Below are 12,500 nucleotides of genomic sequence, written 5' to 3'. Positions count from 1 at the left end.
CTCCCAACTGAGCTATTTCGGCTGACGTTGAAGGTTCTCATTTGCATGTGTTCATTAACCTCTGCCTCGTTGCCAATTTCACAGTCACCTTCGTCTGATAAGACACAGGGGCGCTGAAAGGCGAGCAGCCGATGCAGTGAAGTTACACACACATTTCTTCTTCTTCCGTCATCGTAACAAGCAAACATGTCGACTCGATTCGTGTAATATTGACTTCGCTGACGCTAGAAAACCCGTGTCATATCGATGCCAGGGGCAACTCGTGTGCGGAGAACGAGACACAAGAAGGAGTGAGTCTCTCCACCGTATGGGAGGCAGTATCTAGCAGATACACACGGTAAAACATTCGACTTGCGTTAGCTCACACGTCATCGTCTGCAAGCTAAAATGGACACATCTGCACTGCCCAGTGAGGCGACACTTGTACTAACACCTGGTGGACGCCTGTGAGACGCGGAGATGAGCTGCGGCTTCTGGGCGCGACTGTTGCGCTGCGCCCTGGATCAAATAGCACTGCACATTGCTGGTGACCCACGTGTTTAGTAGTGACGCAACTGCTAGGATGCAGCTGAACGTCCGCCATTTGAGAGCGAGAAAATTTTCGCAGTCGGCAGGACTCGAACCTACGCTCCCAGAGGGAATCTGATTTCAAGTCAGACGCCTTAACCACTCGGCCACGACTGCCGGTGGCGGAAGCGACTCCCGACAACTGTAACCGCCATCTTTAGAAGCAATCTGGTGGCAGAAAACGGCGTGGCCTCACTCTTTCCTGTACGGTTTCCATTAGCCGTTACGAAAGTGTATTAATTTTCGCCCAGTCAGGGACTTGAACACAGGTGTATTAATTTTCGCCCAGACAGGGACTTGAACCCAGGACCCTTTGGTTGAAAACCTAACGCTCTACCGACTCAGCTATGCGGACCCACGCAAGAGCATTATCGTACAGCTGCGTGGTGTGCGAGTGATTCGCATGTCGTAATTACTGGCTTACGGCTCCAATGGCGACTTCACCGACTTCCCACTGACGCACTGCTGACGCTAGTTTTCTGTCGTCTTAAAACGATGGACATACCTCCAAGCAACTGCGAGATCTTAAGAAAAGAAACGCTGCACCACTGCTTTTGCCGCACTCGAGTGATTGAAATTGCGATTCTTAAAAAGAAAATGAGATGTTCGCTCTGTCCATCACTTTCAAGCACATCTGTGTACTCAGGATCTCAGCGACGGCTTTCTGCAGTCCCAGCGTCAGTGTCAGTGTGAGGTGAACCGATAGCCAGAGTAAGCAGCGGTCGTCGCGAAAACTCAGTATTCTTAAAACGGAAATTTTCGTCTTGTTGAGAATGGCGTCACTGGTTTGCACCCGCATTCGCCCACACATGTCACATGTGTGCGAAAATGTTTGCTCCTCTTTACGCAAAATCGCACGCAGCCGGTAGGATTCGAACCTACGCTCCCAGAGGGAATCTGATTTCGAGTCAGACGCCTTAACCACTCGGCCACGACTGCCGTTAGCGCGGTATTCTCCGGACACATGCAACTGCTACCGTTTAAAGCACTGTGGTGTCAGAAAACGGCGTAGCTGCATTATTTTCTGTAGCGTCTCCACCGCTACCAGACGAATCGCTACCAATGTATTAAAATTTCCACCTGGACAGGGACTTGAAACCTGGGCCCTTAGGTTAAAAGCCTAATGCTCTACCGACTGAGCTATCCGGGCTCACACGAGGCTGCAAAACCTCCCACGACGCACAACTATACATTGACTCATGTCCTTTACTGTTGTGCAATCGCTGTATGGGGCCGTTAACAAATAAAACGTCGCCTAAATGCTGTCTACAAACTTATCGCGCTAAGCTCGTAACACACTATCGAAGACTGCTGGCACATGATGCAACAACAAATTGCACCAGTTGTTACGTCTCATACGTTGGAGCAGAGAATTTACGTGTTTTGTCGACACTCACTGGGCAATTGGAAAATTCACAAGCATTTCGAATGCAATGTTTCCCACGCTTTCGCTCATTTCACGGTTCCGTTGAAGACGTTCTTCACCACCTGACACAGAAAAAGGAATGCAGTCGGTAGGATATTTTTAATTCTTTTGCTTCTAGGGGAGTTAGTTGTCTAGTGAGTTCCTCTTATGGCATGCACTAGACAACCAGAACAGCTACAGGAGAGAGTCATTTTTGTTGTCAGCGGTAGTTGCATTATCACAAACGCAGAGTAATTCCATTGGCGTCGCATCAAAACGAATCCCTGCCGAAACCCGGGATCGAACCAGGGACCTTTAGATCTTCAGTCTAACGCTCTCCCAACTGAGCTATTTCGGCTGACGTTGAAGGTTCTCATTTGCATGTGTTCATTAACCTCTGCCTCGTTGCCAATTTCACAGTCACCTTCGTCTGATAAGACAAAGGGGCGCTGAAAGGCGAGCAGCCGATGCAGTGAAGTTACACACACATTTCTTCTTCTTCCGTCATCGTAACAAGCAAACATGTCGACTCGATTCGTGTAATATTGACTTCGCTGACGCTAGAAAACCCGTGCTATATCGATGCCAGGGGCAACTCGTGTGCGGAGAACGAAACACAAGAAAGAGTGAGTCTCTCCACAGTATGAGAGGCAGTATCTAGCAGATACACACGGTAAAACATTCGACTTGCGTTAGCTCATAAATTGCTACACGTCATCGTCTGCAAGCTAAAATGGACACATCTGCACTGCCCAGTGAGGCGACACTTGTACTAACACCTGGTGGACGCCTGTGAGACGCGGAGATGAGCTGCGGCTTCTGGGCGCGACTGTTGCGCTGCGCCCTGGATCAAATAGCACTGCACATTGCTGGTGACCCACGTGTTTAGTAGTGACGCAACTGCTAGGATGCAGCTGAACGTCCGCCATTTGAGAGCGAGAAAATTTTCGCAGTCGGCAGGACTCGAACCTACGCTCCCAGAGGGAATCTGATTTCAAGTCAGACGCCTTAACCACTCGGCCACGACTGCCGGTGGCGGAAGCGACTCCCGACAACTGTAACCGCCATCTTTAGAAGCAATCTGGTGGCAGAAAACGGCGTGGCCTCACTCTTTCCTGTACGGTTTCCATTAGCCGTTACGAAAGTGTATTAATTTTCGCCCAGTCAGGGACTTGAACACAGGTGTATTAATTTTCGCCCAGACAGGGACTTGAACCCAGGACCCTTTGGTTGAAAACCTAACGCTCTACCGACTCAGCTATGCGGACCCACGCAAGAGCATTATCGTACAGCTGCGTGGTGTGCGAGTGATTCGCATGTCGTAATTACTGGCTTACGGCTCCAATGGCGACTTCACCGACTTCCCACTGACGCACTGCTGACGCTAGTTTTCTGTCGTCTTAAAACGATGGACATACCTCCAAGCAACTGCGAGATCTTAAGAAAAGAAACGCTGCACCACTGCTTTTGCCGCACTCGAGTGATTGAAATTGCGATTCTTAAAAAGAAAATGAGATGTTCGCTCTGTCCATCACTTTCAAGCACATCTGTGTACTCAGGATCTCAGCGACGGCTTTCTGCAGTCCCAGCGTCAGTGTCAGTGTGAGGTGAACCGATAGCCAGAGTAAGCAGCGGTCGTCGCGAAAACTCAGTATTCTTAAAACGGAAATTTTCGTCTTGTTGAGAATGGCGTCACTGGTTTGCACCCGCATTCGCCCACACATGTCACATGTGTGCGAAAATGTTTGCTCCTCTTTACGCAAAATCGCACGCAGCCGGTAGGATTCGAACCTACGCTCCCAGAGGGAATCTGATTTCGAGTCAGACGCCTTAACCACTCGGCCACGACTGCCGTTAGCGCGGTATTCTCCGGACACATGCAACTGCTACCGTTTAAAGCACTGTGGTGTCAGAAAACGGCGTAGCTGCATTATTTTCTGTAGCGTCTCCACCGCTACCAGACGAATCGCTACCAATGTATTAAAATTTCCACCTGGACAGGGACTTGAAACCTGGGCCCTTAGGTTAAAAGCCTAATGCTCTACCGACTGAGCTATCCGGGCTCACACGAGGCTGCAAAACCTCCCACGACGCACAACTATACATTGACTCATGTCCTTTACTGTTGTGCAATCGCTGTATGGGGCCGTTAACAAATAAAACGTCGCCTAAATGCTGTCTACAAACTTATCGCGCTAAGCTCGTAACACACTATCGAAGACTGCTGGCACATGATGCAACAACAAATTGCACCAGTTGTTACGTCTCATACGTTGGAGCAGAGAATTTACGTGTTTTGTCGACACTCACTGGGCAATTGGAAAATTCACAAGCATTTCGAATGCAATGTTTCCCACGCTTTCGCTCATTTCACGGTTCCGTTGAAGACGTTCTTCACCACCTGACACAGAAAAAGGAATGCAGTCGGTAGGATATTTTTAATTCTTTTGCTTCTAGGGGAGTTAGTTGTCTAGTGAGTTCCTCTTATGGCATGCACTAGACAACCAGAACAGCTACAGGAGAGAGTCATTTTTGTTGTCAGCGGTAGTTGCATTATCACAAACGCAGAGTAATTCCATTGGCGTCGCATCAAAACGAATCCCTGCCGAAACCCGGGATCGAACCAGGGACCTTTAGATCTTCCGTCTAACGCTCTCCCAACTGAGCTATTTCGGCTGACGTTGAAGGTTCTCATTTGCATGTGTTCATTAACCTCTGCCTCGTTGCCAATTTCACAGTCACCTTCGTCTGATAAGACACAGGGGCGCTGAAAGGCGAGCAGCCGATGCAGTGAAGTTACACACACATTTCTTCTTCTTCCGTCATCGTAACAAGCAAACATGTCGACTCGATTCGTGTAATATTGACTTCGCTGACGCTAGAAAACCCGTGTCATATCGATGCCAGGGGCAACTCGTGTGCGGCGAACGAGACACAAGAAGGAGTGAGTCTCTCCACCGTATGGGAGGCAGTATCTAGCATATACACACGGTAAAACATTCGACTTGCGTTAGCTCACACGTCATCGTCTGCAAGCTAAAATGGACACATCTGCACGGCCCAGTGAGGCGACACTTGTACTAACACCTGGTGGACGCCTGTGAGACGCGGAGATGAGCTGCGGCTTCTGGGCGCGACTGTAGCGCTGCGCCCTGGATCAAATAGCACTGCACATTGCTGGTGACCCACGTGTTTAGTAGTGACGCAACTGCTAGGATGCAGCTGAACGTCCGCCATTTGAGAGCGAGAAAATTTTCGCAGTCGGCAGGACTCGAACCTACGCTCCCAGAGGGAATCTGATTTCAAGTCAGACGCCTTAACCACTCGGCCACGACTGCCGGTGGCGGAAGCGACTCCCGACAACTGTAACCGCCATCTTTAGAAGCAATCTGGTGGCAGAAAACGGCGTGGCCTCACTCTTTCCTGTACGGTTTCCATTAGCCGTTACGAAAGTGTATTAATTTTCGCCCAGTCAGGGACTTGAACACAGGTGTATTAATTTTCGCCCAGACAGGGACTTGAACCCAGGACCCTTTGGTTGAAAACCTAACGCTCTACCGACTCAGCTATGCGGACCCACGCAAGAGCATTATCGTACAGCTGCGTGGTGTGCGAGTGATTCGCATGTCGTAATTACTGGCTTACGGCTCCAATGGCGACTTCACCGACTTCCCACTGACGCACTGCTGACGCTAGTTTTCTGTCGTCTTAAAACGATGGACATACCTCCAAGCAACTGCGAGATCTTAAGAAAAGAAACGCTGCACCACTGCTTTTGCCGCACTCGAGTGATTGAAATTGCGATTCTTAAAAAGAAAATGAGATGTTCGCTCTGTCCATCACTTTCGAGCACATCTGTGTACTCAGGATCTCAGCGACGGCTTTCTGCAGTCCCAGCGTCAGTGTCAGTGTGAGGTGAACCGATAGCCAGAGTAAGCAGCGGTCGTCGCGAAAACTCAGTATTCTTAAAACGGAAATTTTCGTCTTGTTGAGAATGGCGTCACTGGTTTGCACCCGCATTCGCCCACACATGTCACATGTGTGCGAAAATGTTTGCTCCTCTTTACGCAAAATCGCACGCAGCCGGTAGGATTCGAACCTACGCTCCCAGAGGGAATCTGATTTCGAGTCAGACGCCTTAACCACTCGGCCACGACTGCCGTTAGCGCGGTATTCTCCGGACACATGCAACTGCTACCGTTTAAAGCACTGTGGTGTCAGAAAACGGCGTAGCTGCATTATTTTCTGTAGCGTCTCCACCGCTACCAGACGAATCGCTACAAATGTATTAAAATTTCCACCTGGACAGGGACTTGAAACCTGGGCCCTTAGGTTAAAAGCCTAATGCTCTACCGACTGAGCTATCCGGGCTCACACGAGGCTGCAAAACCTCCCACGACGCACAACTATACATTGACTCATGTCCTTTACTGTTGTGCAATCGCTGTATGGGGCCGTTAACAAATAAAACGTCGCCTAAATGCTGTCTACAAACTTATCGCGCTAAGCTCGTAACACACTATCGAAGACTGCTGGTACATGATGCAACAACAAATTGCACCAGTTGTTACGTCTCATACGTTGGAGCAGAGAATTTACGTGTTTTGTCGACACTCACTGGGCAATTGGAAAATTCACAAGCATTTCGAATGCAATGTTTCCCACGCTTTCGCTCATTTCACGGTTCCGTTGAAGACGTTCTTCACCACCTGACACAGAAAAAGGAATGCAGTCGGTAGGATATTTTTAATTCTTTTGCTTCTAGGGGAGTTAGTTGTCTAGTGAGTTCCTCTTATGGCATGCACTAGACAACCAGAACAGCTACAGGAGAGAGTCATTTTTGTTGTCAGCGGTAGTTGCATTATCACAAACGCAGAGTAATTCCATTGGCGTCGCATCAAAACGAATCCCTGCCGAAACCCGGGATCGAACCAGGGACCTTTAGATCTTCAGTCTAACGCTCTCCCAACTGAGCTATTTCGGCTGACGTTGAAGGTTCTCATTTGCATGTGTTCATTAACCTCTGCCTCGTTGCCAATTTCACAGTCACCTTCGTCTGATAAGACACAGGGGCGCTGAAAGGCGAGCAGCCGATGCAGTGAAGTTACACACACATTTCTTCTTCTTCCGTCATCGTAACAAGCAAACATGTCGACTCGATTCGTGTAATATTGACTTCGCTGACGCTAGAAAACCCGTGTCATATCGATGCCAGGGGCAACTCGTGTGCGGAGAACGAGACACAAGAAGGAGTGAGTCTCTCCACCGTATGGGAGGCAGTATCTAGCAGATACACACGGTAAAACATTCGACTTGCGTTAGCTCACACGTCATCGTCTGCAAGCTAAAATGGACACATCTGCACTGCCCAGTGAGGCGACACTTGTACTAACACCTGGTGGACGCCTGTGAGACGCGGAGATGAGCTGCGGCTTCTGGGCGCGACTGTAGCGCTGCGCCCTGGATCAAATAGCACTGCACATTGCTGGTGACCCACGTGTTTAGTAGTGACGCAACTGCTAGGATGCAGCTGAACGTCCGCCATTTGAGAGCGAGAAAATTTTCGCAGTCGGCAGGACTCGAACCTACGCTCCCAGAGGGAATCTGATTTCAAGTCAGACGCCTTAACCACTCGGCCACGACTGCCGGTGGCGGAAGCGACTCCCGACAACTGTAACCGCCATCTTTAGAAGCAATCTGGTGGCAGAAAACGGCGTGGCCTCACTCTTTCCTGTACGGTTTCCATTAGCCGTTACGAAAGTGTATTAATTTTCGCCCAGTCAGGGACTTGAACGCAGGTGTATTAATTTTCGCCCAGACAGGGACTTGAACCCAGGACCCTTTGGTTGAAAACCTAACGCTCTACCGACTCAGCTATGCGGACCCACGCACGAGCATTATCGTACAGCTGCGTGGTGTGCGAGTGATTCGCATGTCGTAATTACTGGCTTACGGCTCCAATGGCGACTTCACCGACTTCCCTCTGACGCACCGCTGACGCTAGTTTTCTGTCGTCTTAAAACGATGGACATACCTCCAAGCAGCTGCGAGATCTTAAGAAAAGAAACGCTGCACCACTGCTTTTGCCGCACTCGAGTGATTGAAATTGCGATTCTTAAAAAGAAAATGAGATGTTCGCTCTGTCCATCACTTTCGAGCACATCTGTGTAGTCACGATCTCAGCGACGGCTTTCTGCAGTCCCAGCGTCAGTGTCAGTGTGAGGTGAACCGATAGCCAGAGTAAGCAGCGGTCGTCGCGAAAACTCAGTATTCTTAAAACGGAAATTTTCGTCTTGTTGAGAATGGCGTCACTGGTTTGCACCCGCATTCGCCCACACATGTCACATGTGTGCGAAAATGTTTGCTCCTCTTTACGCAAAATCGCACGCAGCCGGTAGGATTCGAACCTACGCTCCCAGAGGGAATCTGATTTCGAGTCAGACGCCTTAACCACTCGGCCACGACTGCCGTTAGCGCGGTGTTCTCCGGACACATGCAACTGCTACCGTTTAAAGCACTGTGGTGTCAGAAAACGGCGTAGCTGCATTATTTTCTGTAGCGTCTCCACCGCTACCAGACGAATCGCTACCAAAGTATTAAAATTTCCGCCTGGACAGGGACTTGAAACCTGAGCCCTTAGGTTAAAAGCCTAATGCTCTACCGACTGAGCTATCCGGGCTCACACGAGGCTGCAAAACCTCCCACGACGCACAACTATACATTGACTCATGTCCTTTACTGTTGTGCAATCGCTGTATGGGGCCGTTAACAAATAAAACGTCGCCTAAATGCTGTCTACAAACTTACCGCGCTAAGCTCGTAACACACTATCGAAGACTGCTGGCACATGATGAAACAACAAATTGCACCAGTTGTTACGTCTCATACGTTGGAGCAGAGAATTTACGTGTTTTGTCGACACTCACTGGGCAATTGGAAAATTCACAAGCATTTCGAATGCAATGTTTCCCACGCTTTCGCTCATTTCACGGTTCCGTTGAAGACGTTCTTCACCACCTGACACAGAAAAAGGAATGCAGTCGGTAGGATATTTTTAATTCTTTTGCTTCTAGGGGAGTTAGTTGTCTAGTGAGTTCCTCTTATGGCATGCACTAGACAACCAGAACAGCTACAGGAGAGAGTCATTTTTGTTGTCAGCGGTAGTTGCATTATCACAAACGCAGAGTAATTCCATTGGCGTCGCATCAAAACGAATCCCTGCCGAAACCCGGGATCGAACCAGGGACCTTTAGATCTTCAGTCTAACGCTCTCCCAACTGAGCTATTTCGGCTGACGTTGAAGGTTCTCATTTGCATGTGTTGATTAACCTCTGCCTCGTTGCCAATTTCACAGTCACCTTCGTCTGATAAGACACAGGGGCGCTGAAAGGCGAGCAGCCGATGCAGTGAAGTTACACACACATTTCTTCTTCTTCCGTCATCGTAACAAGCAAACATGTCGACTCGATTCGTGTAATATTGACTTCGCTGACGCTAGAAAACCCGTGTCATATCGATGCCAGGGGCAACTCGTGTGCGGAGAACGAGACACAAGAAGGAGTGAGTCTCTCCACCGTATGGGAGGCAGTATCTAGCAGATACACACGGTAAAACATTCGACTTGCGTTAGCTCACACGTCATCGTCTGCAAGCTAAAATGGACACATCTGCACTGCCCAGTGAGGCGACACTTGTACTAACACCTGGTGGACGCCTGTGAGACGCGGAGATGAGCTGCGGCTTCTGGGCGCGACTGTAGCGCTGCGCCCTGGATCAAATAGCACTGCACATTGCTGGTGACCCACGTGTTTAGTAGTGACGCAACTGCTAGGATGCAGCTGAACGTCCGCCATTTGAGAGCGAGAAAATTTTCGCAGTCGGCAGGACTCGAACCTACGCTCCCAGAGGGAATCTGATTTCAAGTCAGACGCCTTAACCACTCGGCCACGACTGCCGGTGGCGGAAGCGACTCCCGACAACTGTAACCGCCATCTTTAGAAGCAATCTGGTGGCAGAAAACGGCGTGGCCTCACTCTTTCCTGTACGGTTTCCATTAGCCGTTACGAAAGTGTATTAATTTTCGCCCAGTCAGGGACTTGAACACAGGTGTATTAATTTTCGCCCAGACAGGGACTTGAACCCAGGACCCTTTGGTTGAAAACCTAACGCTCTACCGACTCAGCTATGCGGACCCACGCAAGAGCATTATCGTACAGCTGCGTGGTGTGCGAGTGATTCGCATGTCGTAATTACTGGCTTACGGCTCCAATGGCGACTTCACCGACTTCCCACTGACGCACCGCTGACGCTAGTTTTCTGTCGTCTTAAAACGATGGACATACCTCCAAGCAGCTGCGAGATCTTAAGAAAAGAAACGCTGCACCACTGCTTTTGCCGCACTCGAGTGATTGAAATTGCGATTCTTAAAAAGAAAATGAGATGTTCGCTCTGTCCATCACTTTCGAGCACATCTGTGTACTCACGATCTCAGCGACGGCTTTCTGCAGTCCCAGCGTCAGTGTCAGTGTGAGGTGAACCGATAGCCAGAGTAAGCAGCGGTCGTCGCGAAAACTCAGTATTCTTAAAACGGAAATTTTCGTCTTGTTGAGAATGGCGTCACTGGTTTGCACCCGCATTCGCCCACACATGTCACATGTGTGCGAAAATGTTTGCTCCTCTTTACGCAAAATCGCACGCAGCCGGTAGGATTCGAACCTACGCTCCCAGAGGGAATCTGATTTCGAGTCAGACGCCTTAACCACTCGGCCACGACTGCCGTTAGCGCGGTGTTCTCCGGACACATGCAACTGCTACCGTTTAAAGCACTGTGGTGTCAGAAAACGGCGTAGCTGCATTATTTTCTGTAGCGTCTCCACCGCTACCAGACGAATCGCTACCAAAGTATTAAAATTTCCGCCTGGACAGGGACTTGAAACCTGGGCCCTTAGGTTAAAAGCCTAATGCTCTACCGACTGAGCTATCCGGGCTCACACGAGGCTGCAAAACCTCCCACGACGCACAACTATACATTGACTCATGTCCTTTACTGTTGTGCAATCGCTGTATGGGGCCGTTAACAAATAAAACGTCGCCTAAATGCTGTCTACAAACTTACCGCGCTAAGCTTGTAACACACTATCGAAGACTGCTGGCACATGATGCAACAACAAATTGCACCAGTTGTTACGTCTCATACGTTGGAGCAGAGAATTTACGTGTTTTGTCGACACTCACTGGGCAGTTGGAAAATTCACAAGCATTTCGAATGCAATGTTTCCCACGCTTTCGCTCATTTCACGGTTCCGTTGAAGACGTTCTTCACCACCTGACACAGAAAAAGGAATGCAGTCGGTAGGATATTTTTAATTCTTTTGCTTCTAGGGGAGTTAGTTGTCTAGTGAGTTCCTCTTATGGCATGCACTAGACAACCAGAACAGCTACAGGAGAGAGTCATTTTTGTTGTCAGCGGTAGTTGCATTATCACAAACGCAGAGTAATTCCATTGGCGTCGCATCAAAACGAATCCCTGCCGAAACCCGGGATCGAACCAGGGACCTTTAGATCTTCAGTCTAACGCTCTCCCAACTGAGCTATTTCGGCTGACGTTGAAGGTTCTCATTTGCATGTGTTGATTAACCTCTGCCTCGTTGCCAATTTCACAGTCACCTTCGTCTGATAAGACACAGGGGCGCTGAAAGGCGAGCAGCCGATGCAGTGAAGTTACACACACATTTCTTCTTCTTCCGTCATCGTAACAAGCAAACATGTCGACTCGATTCGTGTAATATTGACTTCGCTGACGCTAGAAAACCCGTGTCATATCGATGCCAGGGGCAACTCGTGTGCGGAGAACGAGACACAAGAAGGAGTGAGTCTCTCCACCGTATGGGAGGCAGTATCTAGCAGATACACACGGTAAAACATTCGACTTGCGTTAGCTCACACGTCATCGTCTGCAAGCTAAAATGGACACATCTGCACTGCCCAGTGAGGCGACACTTGTACTAACACCTGGTGGACGCCTGTGAGACGCGGAGATGAGCTGCGGCTTCTGGGCGCGACTGTAGCGCTGCGCCCTGGATCAAATAGCACTGCACATTGCTGGTGACCCACGTGTTTAGTAGTGACGCAACTGCTAGGATGCAGCTGAACGTCCGCCATTTGAGAGCGAGAAAATTTTCGCAGTCGGCAGGACTCGAACCTACGCTCCCAGAGGGAATCTGATTTCAAGTCAGACGCCTTAACCACTCGGCCACGACTGCCGGTGGCGGAAGCGACTCCCGACAACTGTAACCGCCATCTTTAGAAGCAATCTGGTGGCAGAAAACGGCGTGGCCTCACTCTTTCCTGTACGGTTTCCATTAGCCGTTACGAAAGTGTATTAATTTTCGCCCAGTCAGGGACTTGAACACAGGTGTATTAATTTTCGCCCAGACAGGGACTTGAACCCAGGACCCTTTGGTTGAAAACCTAACGCTCTACCGACTCAGCTATGCGGACCCACGCAAGAGCATTATCGTACAGCTGC

At 49.5% G+C, this 12,500-nt stretch overlaps 22 non-coding genes across 22 annotated transcripts in view; all 22 read right to left on the bottom strand.

The window, feature by feature from the left end:
• The window catches only part of Trnaf-gaa, a 73-nt gene extending 51 nt beyond the window's left edge, over nt 1–22 (bottom strand). The window contains exon 1 of the tRNA in view: nt 1–22. This exon is cut by the window's left edge and continues 51 nt beyond it. This is a non-coding gene — a tRNA (tRNA-Phe).
• Nucleotides 23–602: 580 nt separating this feature from the next.
• Trnas-uga lies at nt 603–684 on the bottom strand. Its single transcript has one exon. It is a non-coding gene; the product is annotated as a tRNA-Ser (tRNA).
• Nucleotides 685–1,424: 740 nt separating this feature from the next.
• Nucleotides 1,425–1,506, bottom strand: Trnas-cga. The gene has a single exon. It is a non-coding gene; the product is annotated as a tRNA-Ser (tRNA).
• Nucleotides 1,507–1,644: 138 nt separating this feature from the next.
• On the bottom strand, nt 1,645–1,717 carry Trnak-uuu. The gene has a single exon. It is a non-coding gene; the product is annotated as a tRNA-Lys (tRNA).
• A 540-nt stretch (nt 1,718–2,257) lies between these two features.
• Nucleotides 2,258–2,330, bottom strand: Trnaf-gaa. Its single transcript has one exon. It is a non-coding gene; the product is annotated as a tRNA-Phe (tRNA).
• Nucleotides 2,331–2,920: 590 nt separating this feature from the next.
• Trnas-uga lies at nt 2,921–3,002 on the bottom strand. Its single transcript has one exon. It is a non-coding gene; the product is annotated as a tRNA-Ser (tRNA).
• Nucleotides 3,003–3,742: 740 nt separating this feature from the next.
• Trnas-cga lies at nt 3,743–3,824 on the bottom strand. Its single transcript has one exon. It is a non-coding gene; the product is annotated as a tRNA-Ser (tRNA).
• A 138-nt stretch (nt 3,825–3,962) lies between these two features.
• On the bottom strand, nt 3,963–4,035 carry Trnak-uuu. The gene has a single exon. It is a non-coding gene; the product is annotated as a tRNA-Lys (tRNA).
• A 540-nt stretch (nt 4,036–4,575) lies between these two features.
• Nucleotides 4,576–4,648, bottom strand: Trnaf-gaa. Its single transcript has one exon. It is a non-coding gene; the product is annotated as a tRNA-Phe (tRNA).
• Nucleotides 4,649–5,228: 580 nt separating this feature from the next.
• Trnas-uga lies at nt 5,229–5,310 on the bottom strand. Its single transcript has one exon. It is a non-coding gene; the product is annotated as a tRNA-Ser (tRNA).
• Nucleotides 5,311–6,050: 740 nt separating this feature from the next.
• Nucleotides 6,051–6,132, bottom strand: Trnas-cga. Its single transcript has one exon. It is a non-coding gene; the product is annotated as a tRNA-Ser (tRNA).
• Nucleotides 6,133–6,270: 138 nt separating this feature from the next.
• Nucleotides 6,271–6,343, bottom strand: Trnak-uuu. Its single transcript has one exon. It is a non-coding gene; the product is annotated as a tRNA-Lys (tRNA).
• A 540-nt stretch (nt 6,344–6,883) lies between these two features.
• Trnaf-gaa lies at nt 6,884–6,956 on the bottom strand. Its single transcript has one exon. It is a non-coding gene; the product is annotated as a tRNA-Phe (tRNA).
• A 580-nt stretch (nt 6,957–7,536) lies between these two features.
• Nucleotides 7,537–7,618, bottom strand: Trnas-uga. The gene has a single exon. It is a non-coding gene; the product is annotated as a tRNA-Ser (tRNA).
• A 740-nt stretch (nt 7,619–8,358) lies between these two features.
• Trnas-cga lies at nt 8,359–8,440 on the bottom strand. The gene has a single exon. It is a non-coding gene; the product is annotated as a tRNA-Ser (tRNA).
• A 138-nt stretch (nt 8,441–8,578) lies between these two features.
• Trnak-uuu lies at nt 8,579–8,651 on the bottom strand. The gene has a single exon. It is a non-coding gene; the product is annotated as a tRNA-Lys (tRNA).
• Nucleotides 8,652–9,191: 540 nt separating this feature from the next.
• On the bottom strand, nt 9,192–9,264 carry Trnaf-gaa. Its single transcript has one exon. It is a non-coding gene; the product is annotated as a tRNA-Phe (tRNA).
• A 580-nt stretch (nt 9,265–9,844) lies between these two features.
• Trnas-uga lies at nt 9,845–9,926 on the bottom strand. Its single transcript has one exon. It is a non-coding gene; the product is annotated as a tRNA-Ser (tRNA).
• Nucleotides 9,927–10,666: 740 nt separating this feature from the next.
• Nucleotides 10,667–10,748, bottom strand: Trnas-cga. The gene has a single exon. It is a non-coding gene; the product is annotated as a tRNA-Ser (tRNA).
• Nucleotides 10,749–10,886: 138 nt separating this feature from the next.
• Trnak-uuu lies at nt 10,887–10,959 on the bottom strand. The gene has a single exon. It is a non-coding gene; the product is annotated as a tRNA-Lys (tRNA).
• A 540-nt stretch (nt 10,960–11,499) lies between these two features.
• On the bottom strand, nt 11,500–11,572 carry Trnaf-gaa. The gene has a single exon. It is a non-coding gene; the product is annotated as a tRNA-Phe (tRNA).
• Nucleotides 11,573–12,152: 580 nt separating this feature from the next.
• Trnas-uga lies at nt 12,153–12,234 on the bottom strand. The gene has a single exon. It is a non-coding gene; the product is annotated as a tRNA-Ser (tRNA).
• Nucleotides 12,235–12,500: the final 266 nt, after the last annotated feature.

The sequence above is a fragment of the Schistocerca americana genome, chromosome 3 (genome assembly GCF_021461395.2).
Source record: "Schistocerca americana isolate TAMUIC-IGC-003095 chromosome 3, iqSchAmer2.1, whole genome shotgun sequence".
Classification (NCBI taxonomy): Eukaryota; Metazoa; Arthropoda; class Insecta; order Orthoptera; family Acrididae; genus Schistocerca; species Schistocerca americana.
Note: the sequence above shows the minus strand (reverse complement) of the source record. Positions and strands in the feature narration are given on the sequence as shown.